Here is a 20,690-nt window from a genome sequence, read left to right on the forward strand (position 1 = left end):
AGTTCAGTGAGTCGGCATAGGAAATACTGTTTCCTGTCTTCTCCAGTGTATTTTGTCCAGCATGGAGTCTGGAGGTGGAGTATAGGCATCTAACACTCTGGCTGTCTCAGCTACTTGTGTATATGAAAGAAGTCACATTCAAACATTAAAAAAACCCAAACTTGTCATCTACAGGTTACTGCAGGATTCCTTAAATATAGTGTTCAGTTCTTGATGGCAGAGTGATTTAAAAGGTTGTTTTCCAAAGATTGAGAGAGACAAATGTTTTGGGACATCCTCTCTGTCGGGCACTTGTCAGAGTAGTTACGCTCTGCATTCTCTATTCATCAGTCCACTCAGCCTGCCACCTGGGAGGAGGGTGCTAAGTGATGGCGCACAAACAGCAGGTACCTGCGAAACTCATCCACTGAAATAGAGGCATCGTGGCAGGGGAAGGCTGGCCAGTGGTGCTCTGCCTCCACCTTCAGTTTGGCATCATCTGCTTTGTTGAGCCACAGTCCCGCAGAGCCTTGATGTTACAGGGTAATGTCTTCCTTGCAGATGACTGCCATTGAGATACCAAAGCCTGGTGAAGTAGAGACACACCAAAGGCTGAGCCTCTGCTTTCTAGCTGTAATTGACTCTTGATGCTCTCGATAGCTTTCATTATATTGTTATTTTAAAAACCCAAAGCAATGCGCTTCTGTCACGGCCCTGTGTGACCAGGGCAAAGCCCCTCTGAGCAGACACTTCAGAGCTCCAGGTGAGCTCCCCTGCTGGACAGGCACCTCTGCCCTGCTGTGCCACTTCACTCTCAGAGGGTTTGTTGAGTGTGCTTTAAAGTCAGTGCAGGGCCCAGTTTCTCAGCACCCTTGCGTAACCCTGCCTTTATCAGACACTTTAAAGATTTTCTGTTTTAAGTTCCTTTTTAATTACTCTCCAAATTCTTTCAATCCAGCCTTGTGAACCAAGCTTGGGTGAGTCTATCAGATATGTTCCAATCCATCTATGGCAAGTATGTGCAAGGGAGAACAAAGTATCAAATAACAGTATAATATTAGATAAAAATGAGGTCTGATCTCTCACAGGTAGTATGGAGTCCAGGCAAATCGCATAAAATCCCACAGTGGCAGAAAGAAGGTGGAAACTTAATCTTGTTCACCTGCTTCAGGAGCTGTATGAATTTGAGGAGCCAGCAGCTTCTTTGGGCTATTTCTGTTTTCTTTTTACCAGTCACAAACTTTGGGCAGTGTTGCTGGATTTCAATCTAGTGCCAAGTGAAGCACTTTCTCGTGGGTACTTAGGAGGACAGCAAAACAAGCTTGGTTACATTAAGAAATGTTTGACATAATTAACTAACTTTGTGTTTTCAAGTGAATTAAGGTTGTTCATCCTGTTTTTCCTGTTTTTTAAACCAGTTTTCACTGTGAAAGATACAGTGATAATCAAAAGACCAATAACTGCTAGCTGACAGCCTACACCCCATCCTACTTTTCCTGAAATTAAACTTTGACTATTAAGCATCTCATTTTACTGTGGTTAAGCAAAACTTTTTCTTTTTTATAGTCCTTGTTTCATGAATAAATAAATGCCACAGACACCTTTAGCACTGATTCAATACTTAAATGAGCTTCCACAGTCTCTACAGAGCTATGGGAAGAGGACTTGTATAGTTTGTGAAAATGCTTGAATAGAGAAAATTACATCTTAATAGTTACTTTTCATATAATGCAATTTCCTGAACATAAACAGTTTTATCTGATGTGCTTTTGCTGAGTAGGGTGTCACCACTCATTGGGCAAAGTCAGAATAATTCAAACATGTCTGACAGGATCAGGACTTGGAAATGCAAGTCAACTGTTGGAAGCAGGATGGAGAGTAGTTGTGGATGGTGATGAAGTAGTGATGCAGCTTCTCTCTATGGCAGCTTGTCAACAAATGACAGAAGGTTGTCATTCTTCATTTCTTGCATTTATAATCTCAAACTTAAATCCTTGAATCTTAAGTAAATTTATATCTTCTGGTGGCTCTTTTGCCAATTAGCATGGTGTCACTTCAATTTCCAGAACCTCTGCCCACTAGTATCTTATAGTCCGGGTAATTATTTTGAGCATACTTTAATCAGATTTGATGGGTTTCTAAAAAATATACATTCCCTTGTGCATTAGAGTTTAGCAATTTGATTTAGATAATCAGATCTTGTTCGTAGATCCAAATAACTCAGGAGAGTTTTCCTGGTTAGTTATGACAATATAAGGTAATGGATTCATGAATTTTTTTTAACCAAATCTGAAAACATTTGCATGTCATCAGTCAGAAAGATCCTTGACCTGAAATTTAATTAAGGAGTGGAAAATAGGAAAAGTGGGTGGAATGGAAGAGGACTAAACAAAAAAAAATCCCTGTTTATTCAAGGTTTTGCTCCTCTTCAATGGTGTAAAAAGTTCTTGTCATAGAATAGTTGGGCCTTATAAATGGGATAAATTTGAAAATTAGGAAGAATGGGAAACGAAAACTTAGTAACTTGATTTCTTTCTTCATTTTTAGTAAAAATGAGCAAGCTGCAGGGTACAATAAAATGCAAGCTGAAGTCGAAGAAAACACATTTGTAGCTATCCATGTCCTAATGAGTAGCATTAGGAAACCATATGTAAGTATTTAGTCTTGACTGTAATGGATTGAATACATTTGGTCTTGTCTGGATGAAACAAGTGCAAATCTGTCAAGTACTTGGAAAAAAAAAACAGTTGGAAATTCTGTTACTACAAATGGAAACCAAAGAGCCATGCTCAAATGCTTCATAAATACTGGAAACATATGAAGTGAACTTCCATTACCAGTGCTAATCAGACAGGTGAGAAATAAATTTCCAAATGACAACAGTTACTCTTAGATACTTTGCTGAATGCAGAATAATTCACTGACTGTAATACTCCAAACCAACTTCAAGGGGAAAAAAAAGATTTAAGAGAATTATTTGCATTCTTGTAGTACAGAATATTAGATTTAGATTGTATTGGTACGCTTCAAATCTTGGTAAGACTTTGACTTGATTGCTGTAAGAGGGGGCTTTGGACACATGCTAGATGTGCTAAATTAAAAATCCACATGGCCTGAGTTAGTCAAGAGTTCAAGAGCTTTTAGTAGAGAACAGACCGTAGACCCAAATGACCTGTGTCCAAGTAAAACACTTCAGATCAATAGCTCAAAGTGAAGTACAGCCCTCTTGGCAGTGGAGGCAGTCGAGTGTGTGTGTGTCTTGAGCACACACAGGAGATGTGGGAGCACCTGGGAAATACAGTGACAAGCTCCCAGCCACAGCAAAAGGTGATGCTTGATAAGTGTAATTTTGTGTTTAGTCTCCCACAGATGGAGAGAACCTGGTATAGTCCAGCACTGGGCTCAGGCAGGTAGGAGGACCTGATGAGGTGCATGTACCAGTGCCATGTAGCACTACAAATAAAACTGTCACTGGCAGAAGTGCTCTTAAAAGTTAATGCGAGAAGGAATAGCAGAGACAAGTTTGACTGGAAAAACTGCAATTAAGGGAAGTGTAGAATAAGCAGTGCTATCAAATTGGTTTTCATCAACAACTAATCCAAATTTATCTAAGATCACTAGGGTTCATGCTTCATTATCACCTAATGCAGGCTGAGCATATCTATCCTTGACTAGCTGGAGATTTGATGTAACACCTATTTACAAAAGTAATTTACAAGTGTAAATCTTATCTCTGTGGCCAGAGACATTAATAATTTCCTTCAAGATGTTTGCTTTATTTGTAAAGGTTGAATTTGCTATCAGGGTATTATTGGGGTAGTAAGTCTTGGCATACTCCATTGGAGAAAGAATCTCTTGGTCTTGTGTTTTCTGAAAACGGAATATTGTGTCCCTGTTTCTCTTAGTTGTAGATGTAAAGGGGGAGTCTGAATATATGTGTGTTTTAAAATTCTGTAAGCAAAGCAAATTTTTCAGAATTGCTTCATATTAAGAAATCTAATAGTTCTTCTACACTCCCAGAGACATATAATGCACCTTACTGTCTCCGCCACAGCATGTGTGCTGTGCTCCTTCCTCTTACGTGATTGTGATTTTACAGAAAAGATCTTCTCTGAAATTTTAATTCTGTGGTTCCTTAATACATCCCTTCACAAAATGACAGAACTCTTCTGCCACCTAAACTGCCCTGAGTAATATCCTTGTGGCTTTATACTCTTCGAGAGCTAAGGATGTGTGAGACAGAGGTGAGGGATATCTGACACACGTGGTGTACATTCAAAAATACTGGAGGTTAATGGAATTACTGTGAAATTACAACAGTGAAAGTGAGTTATCTTCTGTACTTCTGAAATAATTGTAAGAATAGTCTCATTTTTCATTTGGCACTGACAAATAGTGGCTGAATCTTTATATGCCATAGATGTGGGGAAAAAGGCAATAACATATTTTAAAAAATTAATATCAAGTAGTATCGCAGAGAAGGATCTCCAGAGGAAAAAAACTTGCTAAACTATTGTCATATAAAACACAAATATGTAAAAGAAATTTCTCTATTCTGAAATTTGTTTTTCACCTCTGTGTATGCTAAGTACAACATGGGCCCTAGAGTTAAATCTAGAGGTAAAATTGTTAGAGATGAAGTGAGATGGCACAGGCAGGCTGTAGCACTCTCCTCCACTCCCAACCCAAGATTTCCATGAGAAATAACCATAATTAATGTTCTCAACTACTTCCAAGCCAAAATACACCATGTGTTAGGTGTCCTACTGATGTTGTGTTGCAGTTTCCAAACGTTGCACAATAAAAGGCCAAAGTGATAGAAGAGTAATGTCAAGGGCCACTGATTTGTGTGGACTGGAAACAGGAGAAGCAGAAAAGCGAGGAGGAAAGATGGCCTGTAGGACATTGCTCTTGATTATACTTGACCTGTTTTAGTTGAAGTGATTCTGCTTGCCTCGAGCAACAAGCATTTCCTAATGTATTTTACCATTAGTTATTACATCCTTTACTAGTTACTGAATGGTGTGTTCAGGCTGGCCCCCACACAGTTCTCATTTAGGGATCCTTTTGACTCTAAATATCTGCCTCAGCAGTGTTTATTAAAGGGTAGTGGTATATGGAACTTTGAGGTTACTTATGTAATTCTGCAAAAAGAGATCCATCAGTGATACAGACCCTGGAAGCTACTCTGAAATATGTTTTAGATATTTACAATGTTCTGTCGAAAACCATCTGAGTTTGTTTATTACCACAGAGTCATGGGACTTTGCTGATATAAAGCAATCCTGATCCTGCTTAAGTTCATATGACAAGAGGCTTAAGACAAATAACTTGATTTTAGGACTACATAAAAGGAAACAGTGTCCTTAAGAACTGCTACTGAAGTGTAGATTAGAAGAGATGGTTGCTCATGTAGAGCCCTCCTTTATCAGCTTAATTTTGAATACAAAATGCAGTTTTACTGGTCTGTTACTATCCAGACACTGAACTGAGCACTGCTGCTCAGTTCTCCTGAAAATTTGGTTGGAATTTGGCCTCAGTGAAATGCTTTGAAACATTTTCAAAAAATGTTTATAAATTCCCTCCAGAAAACTCCCTCTTACTTTGCTGTCTCATGTTACAAGGTCCTATGTGCTAATTTGGAAGTAGTGTATCTGTAATTGTTTTTACTCAAGATAACCCTTGCAAAGTCCCCAAAAATTTAGAAGCAAAAAAGATTCCTGAGAGCTAGGGCAGAAGTGATGGCTGCCTAGTCTTGATGATGATCTCAAGCCTGATCCAGTAGGACTGGCTAAAAGGGTGAGAGAGGGCCCCTGGGGGATTGCCAGCAAGTCACCAATTAATACTAATTGCATGGGAAATTACTGTAAGGCTGCAATGGTTCATCAGGGGACCTGGAATGAGTTCATAGCTGTGCTGCACCCAAGGGCTGTGTGTCCCGTGGTATTTGCTTCAAGAAGAAAATATTGTTGCTTTCTGCTCCATTCAGTTGGAGCAGAATACCTAGTAATGTTGAGGAATTTGAAACAGTTCACATCTATCATGGAGCTTGGCTTGGAAATATATGAATTAAACTGTAATATTCTAATTGGTTTCAGCAGGGATCATCACTGTCTCATCTTGAGCCAGACCAGATTGCTTTTCATTTTCTGATAGGAAAGAAAACAAGCTGAAGTTGCATGAAATACATGCACATGATAATTCTTTCAAAACAAGAAAAACATGGACATCTGATTTTAAAAGAACTTTCAGCTTTGCCACTCTGATTTTCAAGGAAAACTTTGCAGAAAACTGAGATTTAAGATGCTGCTGTCGTCTCCTCTTCCTAGTGACAGCTGTAAACATCTGCTGACGATGTCATTCATTGTCTCTCCTCCTGCTCATTAAGATCATGAAGCATCGTGCCTCCTTGAAAATTAAAGCGGTAACGCTGTGGGTCGGGCGTGAATGGCCAGCGTGCTCAGAGGCTCTCGAGTGTGGTTACCGAGGGGTCGGGAGAAGCTGCTGCATCCCTGCTCCCTTCCCGGGGATCACGCCCGGGCAAGGAGAGGCGGTTTCCCGGGCAGTCCGGTCAGGCAGGTGGGCAGGGCACGGTGCTGGGTCAGCCTGCTGGGATTTCGCCTCTTCGTCCTGCTTCCCGAAAAGCCAGACAAGGCTTCCAAGCCCTAAATCGCATTTCGTGTGACTCCTCCCTTCCCCTGTTTCGGCTGCTTGCTCATGCAACCACCCACAGATCAGAAACAAAAATGTGCGAAGCGAGCAGGGAGCACCCTCGCCAGTGCAGACTCCATCTCCCCTGCCCGTCGTGCACTGACACCGTCTCACTCCTGAGCATAACGAAGCCTTGGCTAATCACAAAAACATAAGCATTTTTCTCCCATCCGTTCTCATCACCCTGTACTCCAAGAAGAAAAAGAATTGAAAAAAAGTGCGGGGCTGTAGATGAGCATGTCTTTGTGCCGCTGCTGGTTCGCGGGCTGACAGAGGCGGCATTGTTCGCAGGCTGTGCCCGGCTTGGCAGCCGCCAAGGTGGATCTGCGCCGCGCATACGGAATCGGTGAGCGCTCCGGACGGGGGTCCAGAAACTCTGAGAGCTGCCTTAGCGACCGCAGGGAGTTCCAGAGCACCGCTGGTAGCTTCTCTCGGTGTCCTCTGCACGATGCGATGAGGAGCCCTTGTTAATCGAAGGTAATGTTTTTATCTTTAGAGTTGCCTGCAGTGATTGCTGCTGTTTGCTTATTAATTAAAATGAGTGGGATACAACAGGGAGGGAAGTTGTGAAGTTTGCTGTACTTAGGAGAATAAAGCTTCGTGGTGGCATTGTGCTTCAGCTCAGGGTTATTAAAGTTTGTCTGTTTGCCTTTATGTGGGCTCATTTTGTGTTACCTGTAATGGGAAAATGTGTATGTTTTCCCTTAAGAGGTAGAAAAGGCCATTTAGTCTCCTTCTCCATCTTTCTTACTTTTTAAGCTGAAGTTACTATGTATATACAAGATTAAATTAATTTCTCTAGTAGAAATACATCAACATATAGCCATTGGGCAAGGTAAATACTTTTTCCTATTACCAGAGACAATTCCTCACCCCTCAGGGAGCTCCGCTGGGGTACCAAGCATCCTGTACAGTGGTTAGACTTTAACATTTGTTCTGCACACCTCAGCAGAAAGAAAAATCATGGTTGCATTTGTTTTTTCAGCCACTTTGCAATTGCTATGATTTTACAGACTGTGCCAGGTTTTACATTGTTGTGAAGATATTTCTCTTGTGTTCTTACTGCTTCAATCGTATTTTTATAATTTTTAAATTGCTATTTTTTTTTAGTTTTAAAGTAAAGTTCTGTTTTGTCTGAGTGTTTCTCCTGGTCTCTTTGCTGTTCTTATTGCTGTCTGTCCCTTGTAATTATTAAATGTGTTTTGAGGATGTGTACTGCTCTTTGGGGATGATAATGAATGTAGTCTTAAAAGTGCAAGCCGTGTGACTGTTGTTCATTTTGTATGTCCAGGCTGACATGCTTCTGGAGTGAATGGGCTCAGCTGCAGCGTAGACCCCCCAACATAACTCCAGATATTGGGGCTCTTAATGACAGCAATAGTGTTTGACAGATATTGGGGGATTTTTTTCTAAGGAGTGGTTGAAAAGAAGAGAATAATAATCTGTGCACTGAAGAACTCTGTTCTGCCAGTGCAGCACTGTTTGTTGCGTGTAATTTAGGAGAACATAGTGTGTACCTCCTGTTTGCCTGATGGCACGTAGCAGCCCCAGAGGACACACACTGCTTTTGTGCTCCTGTTCAGTTTTAATCTTTAGGGAGCAACTGTTTCAAAGAATAAACACATTGCCTTGTAGGAGCAACTCCAGGAAACATCCTGCTAGTGACAGCGGCAGCCGCTGCCCATCATGCTGGACGTCCCTCTGCCAAAACCGGCGGGGCTTTGTGAGCTGGCCAGCCACAGGCTGGGAGTTGCAAGCTGTGTATCCCTGAGGATGGCCAAATGAAATCACATTTCAAAGTACTGAATTTAAATTGTGAGGCTGCTAGTTGCTGACTCAAAATGCAGTATCTGAGTGTATCCTGGCTCTGGGGATTTGTGACGCCCCCGTTCTGTGGAAGTGTCTGCCACAATGATCCCTATGCACCCTCCATGCTGCTGGATGGTGGGGCTGGGTGAGGCACCAGGCAGGCAGGTAATGAGCCTGCTCGCTCTCTCCATGCAGCCTTTCCCCACACTCCCCTCCTTGCTGAAGGACAGGGAAACTGAGGGCTCCAGCATTGGGGAGCCAGGTCCCCGCTCCTCACCCAGCTTGGCTGGGCAGCAGACCTGGATGAGCTGGATTCTGCATCCTGCCATTTTAACATTTAAACAATGTCCTTTGCATTAAGGAGGCGGGTTCCAGACAACACCTGCTACAGTAAAGGACATTTTAAAGTAATAATAAGCATATGTAGACCTGCCTAAGAGTTTTTTAATCTACCAAATGAGATATTTATGGTCATTATCTCTGTGAGAGAAAGAAATGAGACTCTGTATTAGATTATGTGTCTTTCAAAGATTTTCTTGTGCTTGTCAGGAGCAAGCAAGTGTGGAAATTCCACATCAGAGCTTTTCTGCACAAGCCAAAAAATGAAACCAGCATAATTGAAGGGGTTGACATTTCCGGCAGTTTTTCAGTGGCTACTTTACTGGAAGTACTCATATCCGGAAATAAAAATGCATGTGGATAAATGTGTTTTAGGTTAAATCAAAATCGGTTATTTATTATTGTGAATATGCTGCCTTAAACTGGTGTAGAGCCTGTTACTTTCCTTTTACTGCTGTGTTTGAACTGGCAAAGTTTCATTTGCTGTTAGTTTAAAAAAGCAGAGTAAATGCATCTCCCACACATAAAATTGTCCTGCATAAAGTTCATTTGCTAGATGCCGTGGGCCTCATTTATACAGTAACTTTTACAACCCATTTCCGCCATAGCATATGACACTAAGTGAGCAGGGTCAACTTAAAATAGAAGCTTTTGCTTCCAAAGTTGACTTTGGTCTATTGTATATGTTTCTCTAAACAAAAAGATGCAGCAGAGTTTGTGATGGACATAAGTACAGGCAGGGGTTTCGTGGTAATGGCTTAACCAGCGCTTCTTTGTTTTTTCAGCCCAGAAGCTTTTGCTTCCTCCCTGGAATAGCCTGTATGAAGACCTGTGTGTATGATGTTATAAGGTAAGGAATACAGCCACTGAGACCTGGGATTTTTAAGTTCTTCTTGGTTTTGCATTGTTACAGAGTTTCTGTGTGAATAGTTTTTTCACTCTGCATCCGATTTCTTCTTGGAAAGACTTGCACATGGTTGTCCTTTGTTGTTTGGTATTAACAAATACATGAGCAAAATTAGCTTTGTACTATGTAGATGATGATATGTCTTACATTATGTTGAATTTCACTGTCATCTGAAGTGTTGTATGCATAGTCCTTCTCTCCTGCAAGCCTCAAACTGCCTCTCTGGGGAAAGGCTCATGCTGTGTGTCTGGTGTACCTCTTGGTGCAGCATCACTCACAGTGTTCTATTTAACTTCATAGTGTTACATGAGGACCGGAGTGTCCAGTGTGTTTTCTGATTCCCAGAAGTAGTTATTTTGTAGCCCTCCCCTGCCTGCTTTAGTGTCACCTTTCCTTCTCCACTTCTCCATCTGGGTAGCAGTCCCCATCATCTCTGCCTCCCTGCAGACACGGTGTGCTCGAGGCTTTTATCTGCAGGCAGACTGATGATCAGCAAACAGCACCATTCTTACCTCCTCTCCCATGTCTGTCCTTTTTACTCTACCTCAGACACTCAGTGAGCAAATAAATTGTCAATAAATGGGGAATCTATTTGAAATATGATGACTGTAAAATGTGGAACTCCTCTGATTTGGGGTCCTAAAAGACAGGCTTTCACGCAGTGTTAGGCAGATCACACAGCCCTCATGGATATTACTAAGTCCCACAGTGTTAGTATAGTACAGCTGTGCTGCATGTTTCCTTAATCTGCTTGTTTAGAGACACCCAGAATATTCATCTTAATTATCTGTTTCTGCTGCATAGTAGGTACAGCAGGAAATACCATAGAGAGCCCTGTCACTGGGAAAATGCATCATTTGAATGTGCAATGTAAATATTTTAACTAACCAAATGTAAACAGTGTTTTGCCTTTAGGATGGGAAAAGGCTGTCGCAGTCAGAAACGAACTGACATAAGAGTGACCCTGTATAGATGAGATACAAAATTGCATTCACACATTTTGGTAATCAAAACAGAGCCCTTAATGAATTGCCTAGTGTGAAAGGAATTACAAACACAAATGTGCCTGACACAAGGCATTCAGAAGTTGCTTCTGTATTAACATTAAAAGGAAGGACTTTTCAGAATTTTGAGGTCCATGGGAGGAATGATGAGAGATAAGGGAGATAAGATTATAAGAGATGTGATGTGGTAAGAGTTAGGCAGAGGCTGAAGATTCTGTGGAGGGGAACCTAAACAGTAAGGATGCTCTGACTATCTGTGCTCCTCTGTACCACTGACAGTGACTCTCTACTGATGAACTGGATGAGGGAATCGAGTCTCCCCTTAGTAAATTAGGTTGACATTAGGAAGAATTTCTTTACAGAAAGACACTGGAATGCCCATGCGGGTGGTGCAGTCACAATCCCTGGAGGTGTTTAAGAAAAGACTGGACATGGCACTTAGTGCCTGGTGTAGTTGACATGGTGGTGTTTGGTTGGACTTGATCTCAGAGGTCTTTTCCAACCTAATTCATGCTGTGATTCTGTGTTCACCATGCCAGGACAGTTAATTCAGAAGTTTCCAAGGGTTAAAAGGTGGTAGAGGCAGCAAAGATACTAGACAGAACAAGAAGCACCTTATTGCATTCACAGGCATATTGTGGGTTTTTCAGTTGGTGGATTCAAAGGAAAGCAGAGTTCTTAGGGAGCTCAGAGCTCATTAGCTCTGCCTATGCTGTGTTTGAAGACTTGTGTTCAAGTGGTACTTGATAGAAACCAGAAACATGATTTAACTTGTGGTGCTGGATATGGTCCCTAAAAACAGTGCTATAGCATAGGATCTGGAATCCTCCAAGATTCCACTTGCCTTCATCATGCAATAAATGGTCTTTCAGCATTCATCAGATTGGTAAGCAGAAGAAACATCTGGAGATGATTTCATTTGCTATATGTTCTAGCTCTTGGATTGTTAATGTCAAAGGAAGAAGAAACGACACAGAGGATTTCTCTAGAATCCATGGATTGCAAGAAACTAGTTATATCTTATTTCTGCAGGCACAGGTAAATGTAAGTGCCCAAGCGAGTAAGCTTTCACTACTGGAATAGCTGGGGGATTTTTTTAAGTTGATTTTTGCTTGTATTACCAACAATGAGTAATATATTAACATCTGCCTCACATTTGCTATTTCTTTGTTCTAACAGCTGAAAATTTACATTTACACGTAGGCCTCAGAGCTAAAAATGTCATTATCTAGGTTAAAAACCCATAATGATTTTTGTTGTTCTCCTTGATATGAGAGGAGAACTGAAAACACAGTGAAAAGACAAATGGGAAGAGTAGCCCCCAGATGATAAATGCTTTTGGTTGGAGCACAGATTAACCATGTATAGTGTAGCCTTAAGAGTGTCATTGTCTGTCATACTACAGCAATTCAGCTATAGCCAAATCTATTAGGAGTAAAAACTATCTAAAGAAAGTAGAAGAAACCAAAAACTTATGTCATCAGTAACAGGAAAATAAAATTACATTTTTTCAGTACAGAGGAAATTAAGAGCCTTGTGAGGATGAGAAGTGTTTTGCATAGATGAGAATAACTTTAGCATTATCACAGAATCAAACTTCTGTTATTAGAAAATCTAATGATTTTATGCAATAACTTTATCAAACTATTCTCTTGAATACAGATACTCCAAATCATCTTTGCCTCCCAGACAGATGTATCAATTTTCATGGGATGAGTGTAGTCAAAAGTATGACCTTCATTTTTTTCCTTTAAAAGTAGGAAGCTCACATACTTTTGCTAAAGTGCTGTATTGTGCCCTTTTTTTTTTTCCCCAAAGGATCTAAAATTATATTCTGTGTTTTATCACAGGGGAAAAGGTAGGAACACATTACTCTCTAATGCTGCATTCATAGCATCATTCTTCTATAATAAAATTGCATTATTTGAAAGCTGATGAAAGGTAGGGAATTCAAGAAAAAGGGAGTGCAGTTGAAAAATTTTTGGATGGGGAGTGTAAACTTCAGGGCAGAAGGGAATTAAATAAAAGAATCTGTGAGAGTAAGAATAATGTGAAAGGGAACAGACTGTGCTGGTGATATCTTTTGGCCTGGATTTTGAAAAGAATTCAGAATATGATCTGCAATCCCCATCTTTGGGAGGTGGGAATGGGAGTTCTTCCATTTATGGTGAACTGGAGTAAGAATGTCATTGCCCCAGCTGTTAAAATATTTTGAAACCTACTTCAAACTGATTATTTATTGCAGTGTTATAAACCACTGTGAACAGAAGAAAAAGAGAAATTGGAATCAATCCCAAAAAGCGGTGGTGAAAGCATAATTTGTGCTTCCCTGAGAGGGAACGGGAGTCCTGTTTGGCTCATTGTAGGTCAGTTCTGTGAGAGACTGCTCTTCAGGAAGACTCTGGATATATCTGTAAGTGAACAAATCTTAAGATTCAAATGTGGAAGGGTAACATGGAAGCCCCTATCAAAGCCACGGACAAATAGGATGAATATTTTGAGGCTGAAAGTGCCACGTGAATGTGGCTTTACATAGCAGTGAGGACTGTGGCATACCAAGCATCCCTGGCATATACTTGAGAACAGACTTACGTAAGGCAGTGTTTCTGCAAAAGGTGGACAGGCTACATGGGCTGCTCCTGTGCCTACAACTGCTTCAGAAACCACTTTTTCATTGTGGTACAGAGCAGTCATGATCTTTGCCTGATGAGTCATTTCTAGGTAACATGGTCTTCACATTCATATATATTTATATATATAACTGATTCTAGATGAACAGTAATAACTTTCAGCATTAGATAAATCTATCTGTGAGATGAATTTATAGTTGCAATGTTGTGGACTGTCAGTAGCTTTAGACAGGCTACTGTCATCAGACTGACTTGGTTTCTGAGTTTTGCTCTTGCGGCACAGCCAGTTCCATTTCAGTGTATGTGAATTAAGGAGAGTGTGCTCTAATAATATTTTATATTTACACAGCACTTCTCATCCCAGAGTACTTTATAAATCATGTATATTCAACACCACTGACCTTTTGCAGTCTCTTGAGAGCAGGAGAAAAACCATTTTACAAAAGCAATAAAACCACAGGAATTTTTTTCTTGTAATTCTGAAAGGAACTCATTAATTACAGCATGAATTTTATGTTCCTTGAGCTACAGCTTCAGTTTTAAGGACCTTTATTGAAAATTTCTTCAAGATAAGATGAATGATCCTACATTTTGTATATACCATGAAAGAGCTAATCCATCCTTCCAAGACTGGACTCCTGGATATATTTCATTCTGGCATCTAAATTAACAAAAAGGTGTCACTACATCTGTACCTTGGCTGTGACTTTATTAGTAAATTGTCACCGCTTTCAGCAGGATCTGCCCAAATGGTATAGTCTGCATTCCCCTCAGCTGCTGTGGATCCTCCCATCTCAGTGTGCGAGATACAGCAAAATAAATACATCAGAAAACCTATTTACTTGCTTTTGACAAATTCAAATGTAACTGATCCTCTGAGGTATCAAGCTGAAGAAATTCAGCATGTCTGTGCGTTGGGCCAGTATATGCAGAGGAAAGATGAGCAAGGCCAAAGGAACAAGGAGGAGGAGGATAGCAGTGAATTCATCTTCCTGGCATTCAGTGCCCCTTCCTGTAAACATAAAGAGGATGATCTGAAGTCTGTAGATATCAGTTAGTGGCTATCCCTGCAGTACGGGAGCTATGGGGAATGGCAGTGGTTGGTGAGGGAGTGTATGGGGTCCTTTGTCTGCCAACGACATCCTTCTTGTGGTGCACAGAGGCTCAGCTTATGACTCAGTGGGACCAGATTCCCCCTACTTTGAGAAAAATTTCCAGAGAAGCTGCTTTCCTTAATTTTAAAGAAGAAAATAAATATGCAGTCAGTTCTAGTACAGTCTTTGCCAGACCAGCCATTCTGGGGGTTAATTTGGGCCTTAATTAGTCTGTTGTTTTGAACAGAAGGACAGCAACATTTCTGTTTTAGTTATACAGTTCAACAAATGGATTACAAAACCACAGTTAACTGTGAATGCCATGGATGGTAACATAGTTAATAGCAGATTAAAAGAATCTTTAGGTTTCCAGTGTGTTATTTTTCCATTTATCTCTCTTTGTAGTTTGTCTGGGTTTAATGTAGTTTATTCCATTTAGGAGCATTACTGAGACAAACCCCATTAAAGCAGGCATTATAGTCCTTGTTTTGATTAGCACTCAAGGCCACTAGATAATGATGCTTAAAAAAAAGAATTTTTGTATTTCTCTTAATGGTCATTAGCATTGTGATCATCACCAACCTTCATACAACAGTGTAAGTCTTTTCGTTTTTTCTTTCTAAATCTCAGAGTCAATTTTGAATGTCTTTAATATAGTCTGTGACATTTGAACTGTAATATTTATCTCAAAAATAACAGTTCTTGCTCATTCAGTGCTCAGACTTGCAAGTAATTGGATCTTTCTATGTAAGACTTGCAGTCAAAAACTGTCCTTACTAGCTAGTATTTTTCAAAGCTGTTTTATTGGGGTGATTTTTAAAATGTTATTCTGTGGTAAGGCTTTCTAGACATTCAGGTTTGTACATGTTCTTCTCAAACAACACCCCGACCAGGGAAAGACATTTGCACCACTCCTACCAGTGTAAGACCATTTCAGTCCCAGGCTGATATGGGGAATTAAAATAATTTGCACACATCATGTTTAAACCAGTGACATGTAATTCTAGGACAAAGCCTCTCAGCACCTCTTTCCAACATTTGTCTGCACTCAGAGGATGAGCAGCTGCTATTACATGCTAATGCCTTTTCAGGGTGAATGGCCATTTTAGGACATATTATTAACTCTGTGCAAATGAGTGCGTTTTCCATCCTAGAATGCAGACTTGATCTCCCATGCTGTCCCTTTACAGGTTTTAGTTTTGTTAACCTAAAAGCAAAATGAGAAAAATTACAAGTTTGATGAGTTTGGCTTGGCATCTTGAAGGATGGGAAATGTCCATCTGTAATTACAAGCTTGGGCCATGGGGACCAGACCCCTCACCTTACAGGCACAGGGAGTTGCAAGCCTCTAAGGGCAGAAGGCTGGCCAGGACAATTAACATTTCTAATAACACAGCCAACATATTTTACCATTATTGCTGCATTTACCTGGGGGTGCACACTGGTGTACCTGAAAAGAAGCACTCACTCAAGTGTTTGTCTTTTGTTCTTACTGACCAAAGTCACCCTGTGTTTCCACTAATTTTCCAGGTCCACGTGTGAGAGAGCAGCAGAATCCTGAGGTCCTTCGAGCTGCTCATCAGATCCCCAGAGCAGGCTGAATGATTGTTTGTGTGAATATCTTTTTATATTGAGATAAAAATTGTCACTTTGACTGTGTGTTTCTTCCTGTGGCCGTGATTCCCCAAACCTCTGAGTACCAAAGCCCTTTTTGCCCTTTCATATTGCAGCACAAGCCACATAATCTGTACTTCTCTGGCTTGGTCATTTTTAAGTGGATTTTGCTCACTAAGGCAGTTTTGTTCTGTTCCTACTATTTGTTTTGTCTAGCCTTGCTCAGAATAGATAATTAATGAAATAGTTAAAATACCATCATCTTAATGCTCTTTACCAGGATGGAAACTGCTTGTCTCGGAAGCAGTTATACATGAACCAGGATGAAGAATGAGCTTCAGAGTGGAGTAACACTGGATTTATTATTCAACCAGTCACCACACTAACTTTATTTTTTCTATTGTTATTTTTACCTAAATAGTGCTGCAGTTGAGCTAAAAGGCCTCTGACGATTTCTAAAAGAGAGGAGAGAACCAGATCTCTGGAAGATAGTATCTTTAAAAACTCAATTTTAAAAATATGTAAATCCTCACTTGTGAATTCCTGATAAATGCAGAATAAATTCCCACAGTTCATGATTTCTCATTTATTTAATTTATATGCCATTATAACTGTGAACGAGGCTTTACAAAACCACAGGGACACAATCTTTGCCTTAAAAAGATTGTAGCTGAAATTAGACACAACATGTAACCAATTACTTCAACAGACAAAGCAGGATGACATCAAATAGAAATGGTTCATTTGGTGTATCTTGTGTACATTGTAGGCTTGTGATAATGCAATTATTTGGAAAAGATCTGTTTGTCATCCAAAATGTGATGATTAGTAGTAAAGCTCTGGAATAAAGGCCTCATTAGTGTTTGCTGGTTTAAACCAGAAAACTTGAGACACTAATGACTAATCATTGCTTTCCTACAGGCAATTTAATTAAAGAGCTGGATTTCATGGAGGATATATTCAAGGGTGTATTTGACTTCCTAGATGCTGTGGTCTCCAAGGATCTTCAGCACATTTTTAGACCCATCTCGTAGACTGAAGATACTGCTTGCTGTGTGTGTTTTATTACACGGTGAAGGTAGAGTCTCTTGAAGGCTCTAATGTGATACCACACTGTCGTCCCCCTTAATTTTGGGTACACAGTGCATAAGATTTCTCTGAATTTTAAGTAAACGAGTGTCTTACTCTGTACACATAGGGCTCTTTTTGTACTATTTAGTTACAAGTACCAGTGTAATACTTTGTTCAGTTGTTCAGTACATCATTGTTTGAGTGTTTCTTGGCAGAAGAGGCTGCTACCACCCTCATGTAAATACTCCATGTAGTTGCATCAAATCCTTTGGCTTTATTTTGACGTTTGAATATCTAGACCTTTTGCTTAGCAGGACTTTACCTGATGAACTAAGGTTTGTCCACATTTCCAGAGCTCTGCTAGCATACAGCTCCACTCATTCCTTCTCCAGAAGAGGTAAAATGGTGGTAGTGGGAGCAGTGTTGACTGGGCAAGGGGCATGGGGCTGGAAACCTCTCCCCCTTCTCATCCCCTGCAGCAGGTGAGCATTGGGGTTTTATTCCCCAGCAGTTTTATCAGATATGTAAGAGTGGGGTTAGTGTACCTGCTCACCTACACCACAGGATTCTGGTGCAGCTAATTAGTCAGTATTTGCACAGCTCTGTGAAAACACTTTAAAGTGCCAATTATGAATTATAATTATCTTGGGAAGATGATTGGGAGTCCACGTTTGCATGTTGATTCAGGCCATGAGAGGAAGCCTTTCAAATAACAGCTCTTATTTAAATGCCTTATTTTATTCCTTATCTCATAGTGCATGTTTTTTTAAGGATGATGAGAAACATTAGTTTACCCTCAGGAAGGACCAGGTCTGACTGTTTTTAATAATGAGTTATGTACTTAGTCACAGTAGGTAAATTTACAAACCAAGCAGGACACACTCGGAGATCGATTCTGTCTGTTCAGCAGATGGTTTTACACAAAATGTTCAGCAGTTCGAGCCTGATGAGACTTTAAAACAAATACTGGTAAGTAACATTGCTGTAAGCCTGCTAATACCGTGGCAATGCCTGTTTTAAACTCTGCAGAGTTCCTACTTTATTTATATCTCATCTATTTACTGAAGTGTAATAGATTTACTCTGGGAAGAGAGACTCGATCTCATCAGATTTACTCTGAAGCCTGACATTTAAGTTGCAACTTACTTTCACAAAATAGTAACTAGTCCTCAGCACTATCTGCAGGACATTTAGCTATTCTTTTAATAGCAGCACACCAGTGTTAAAGACAAAGCAAGAATAGCCTACAAAAAAAGTCCATGACTTGACTTAGAATTTTTGAAATTCCTGGAAACTTTCTGTTGCAGCAGGAATACTTTTGTATTTTTAAGGTCTCTATGTTTTCTCTTAGCTTTATAAATGTTGCTGATTTCTTTAACTGGATAGTAAGAGGCTTTATTATTTATTCTAATTTTACATTAACTAATTGGACAAGTACTTGCCTGTAACGTAAGTTAGAAGATTTTAGTCTGTATATCTGTATGTTAATGTTGCATTAAATAAAAGGAAACCTAGAGTTGCAGGTAATACTGCAGAGAGAACAAGGTTTGCCTCCAGTTACTATACAAAGAGCAGTTGGGAACAAAATTGGGTCAAAAGTTCCCTTCATGCTACCTCTTTGCAGTAACATAAAATTTTAACAGGGAAAAATTACAGGGAAAGAAACCACTTTGTTTAAAAATGATCATGAAAGGAGAACTTTTTTTTTCTGAATAGAGGTCTTTCGACAGTTGTTTGCTTAATTTATGCTTACATGTGTATTCTGTAGCTGCACAGGGACATTTAACACAATGTTGATATGAGCCCACACATTGATGTTCCAGCAGAGGGTTCTTGAATATTCATATTATGTCTAGATTTGCGTTGTTTTGTTACAGGGTCTATGATAGTGAACATTTTTTGAAAATCTGGACATTAATTTTTTGTCCTGCCAGCAGGAAGGAGTGTGATGCTCTGGCATTGTTCTACTTGGAGAAGAGTGTTTTTTTGACATTAAGACTAAAACTTCTCATCCTTGCATAAATTCTTACAGCTTTCTGAGAAGGATTTATGGCAAAGAGCATTCAGCCTTGTGTTGTAGGAAATTATTTTAAAGGAACATGTTTGTAGCCGTGTAACAGTTAACATGATGTTACTGGTGTGAGATTCAAGTGCAAATGAAAACTAAATTTAGGCAAGTACCTGCAGGGCACCTTCAGGCCCAGTGATAGTCTGTGGTGATCAGAGCCCCCTTCAGCTGCTCACACAGAAGCAGCTGGTGCCGTTTGAGATGCCCTGGTACATTTTTCATAGTCTTCAATAGCTATTGGAGAAGCATGAGAGTTTTCTGTAGATCCTGTGCCATGTCTGCTAACCACATCCAGATTCAGATTTTATCTGCAGAAAAGGGAGGGTATTGAGTGTTGTTTGAAATGCCATAGGCTGTTCCCCTTGGCCTCCAGCTGCCACTCCAGAAGGGCATAAGTCTCCTGCAGTTCATGCTTCAAATTGTTCAACTCTATGGACATATCTGGATAAACATACTGATATCTTGGATGACCTTGGGTAACACAAGTGGTTCTAGCTGCCAGTGTTTAGGCAACTAAATAGCATCCCCTTGCATTGGTCAACTGCATGCCTTATGAGGCTCCATTGCCTGGTAGTCCCTGGGAACACAGGAGGCTCAGGCATGTCACTCACAGGCAGACACACTTGGGCCTGTCACACATCTGATGGGTGGCTGACTCCCACCCATCACGTCACAACTGCGACATTTCACTGAGCCTGCAGTGCTGCCTGGGACTTTGTTGATAGAAAATGAAAAAAATATGGCAGGGCTGAGAAGGAGAGAGGAGAGAAAAATGTAGTTGCTGCCCATGTTACTGCTGCGTTGTGCTCTGTAACTCTGCTGGTGAGATGCACTGTGGATTTGGTGGATCCCAATCCTCCTGCCTTATCTGCATAGCCACAGAATGGCAGGGTGGGCAATCAAGCCAACTCAGAAAGCTGCACAAGGGGAAGTCAGTGGCCCTGAGGCTTGATCACTGAGCAGCACCGGAACAGTGGAATAAACTTGTGTGCCCTGAAATGGCTCAAATGACTGTCCTTCTGAGACAGCAGTAGCTACCCTAGGGTAATCTTCATCCCTTTGAGCTGGCCTTTGAATTTCTCAACATCATTTTGCCTTTTCATTCCCTTCGCTTCACCTGTGTTTGCCAGCAGTGCTGTCTTTGCCTATTAGCAGTTGTGTACCAGCTGCTGTGCTTTTTCTTTTTTTGGCAGTTTCCGTGCAGATTGTACTTGCTTTTTTTTTGCCCCAAACCTTTTTGATGCATGTCAGCATTTTATCTGTTTGCGTGCACTAGAGAGTGATAGGAGCCATGATCTATTTGGGTCAGTACATGTCTGAGTGTAACCATTCCAAAATGAGGGATTTGCCAAGAATAAATTTTTTGTTACCAATCTAGTTCTTCTTCTTACCCACGTAATATCTGTTAGCACCCTTCTGCTATTTTTTTACTTGTGAAAATGGGGTAGAGGGATGAGTCTTTCT

At 40.4% G+C, this 20,690-nt stretch overlaps 1 protein-coding gene across 3 annotated transcripts in view; it reads left to right on the forward strand.

The window, feature by feature from the left end:
• PAG1 (phosphoprotein membrane anchor with glycosphingolipid microdomains 1) overlaps positions 1 to 20,690 on the forward strand; it is a 115,876-nt gene that overhangs the window by 60,344 nt on the left and 34,842 nt on the right. The window contains exons 3-4 of one of the 3 annotated variants that reach the window (XM_071554288.1): positions 6,982 to 7,167; positions 9,624 to 9,688. The gene's annotated coding sequence lies outside the window, so the exon portion shown is untranslated. Of the gene's footprint in view, positions 1 to 6,981; positions 7,168 to 9,623; positions 9,689 to 18,055; positions 18,128 to 20,690 lie in introns of those variants that run through there. The other 2 variants (XM_071554289.1, XM_071554291.1) reach the window with 2 other exon arrangements.

This window comes from Pithys albifrons, chromosome 4, assembly GCF_047495875.1.
Source record: "Pithys albifrons albifrons isolate INPA30051 chromosome 4, PitAlb_v1, whole genome shotgun sequence".
Classification (NCBI taxonomy): Eukaryota; Metazoa; Chordata; class Aves; order Passeriformes; family Thamnophilidae; genus Pithys; species Pithys albifrons.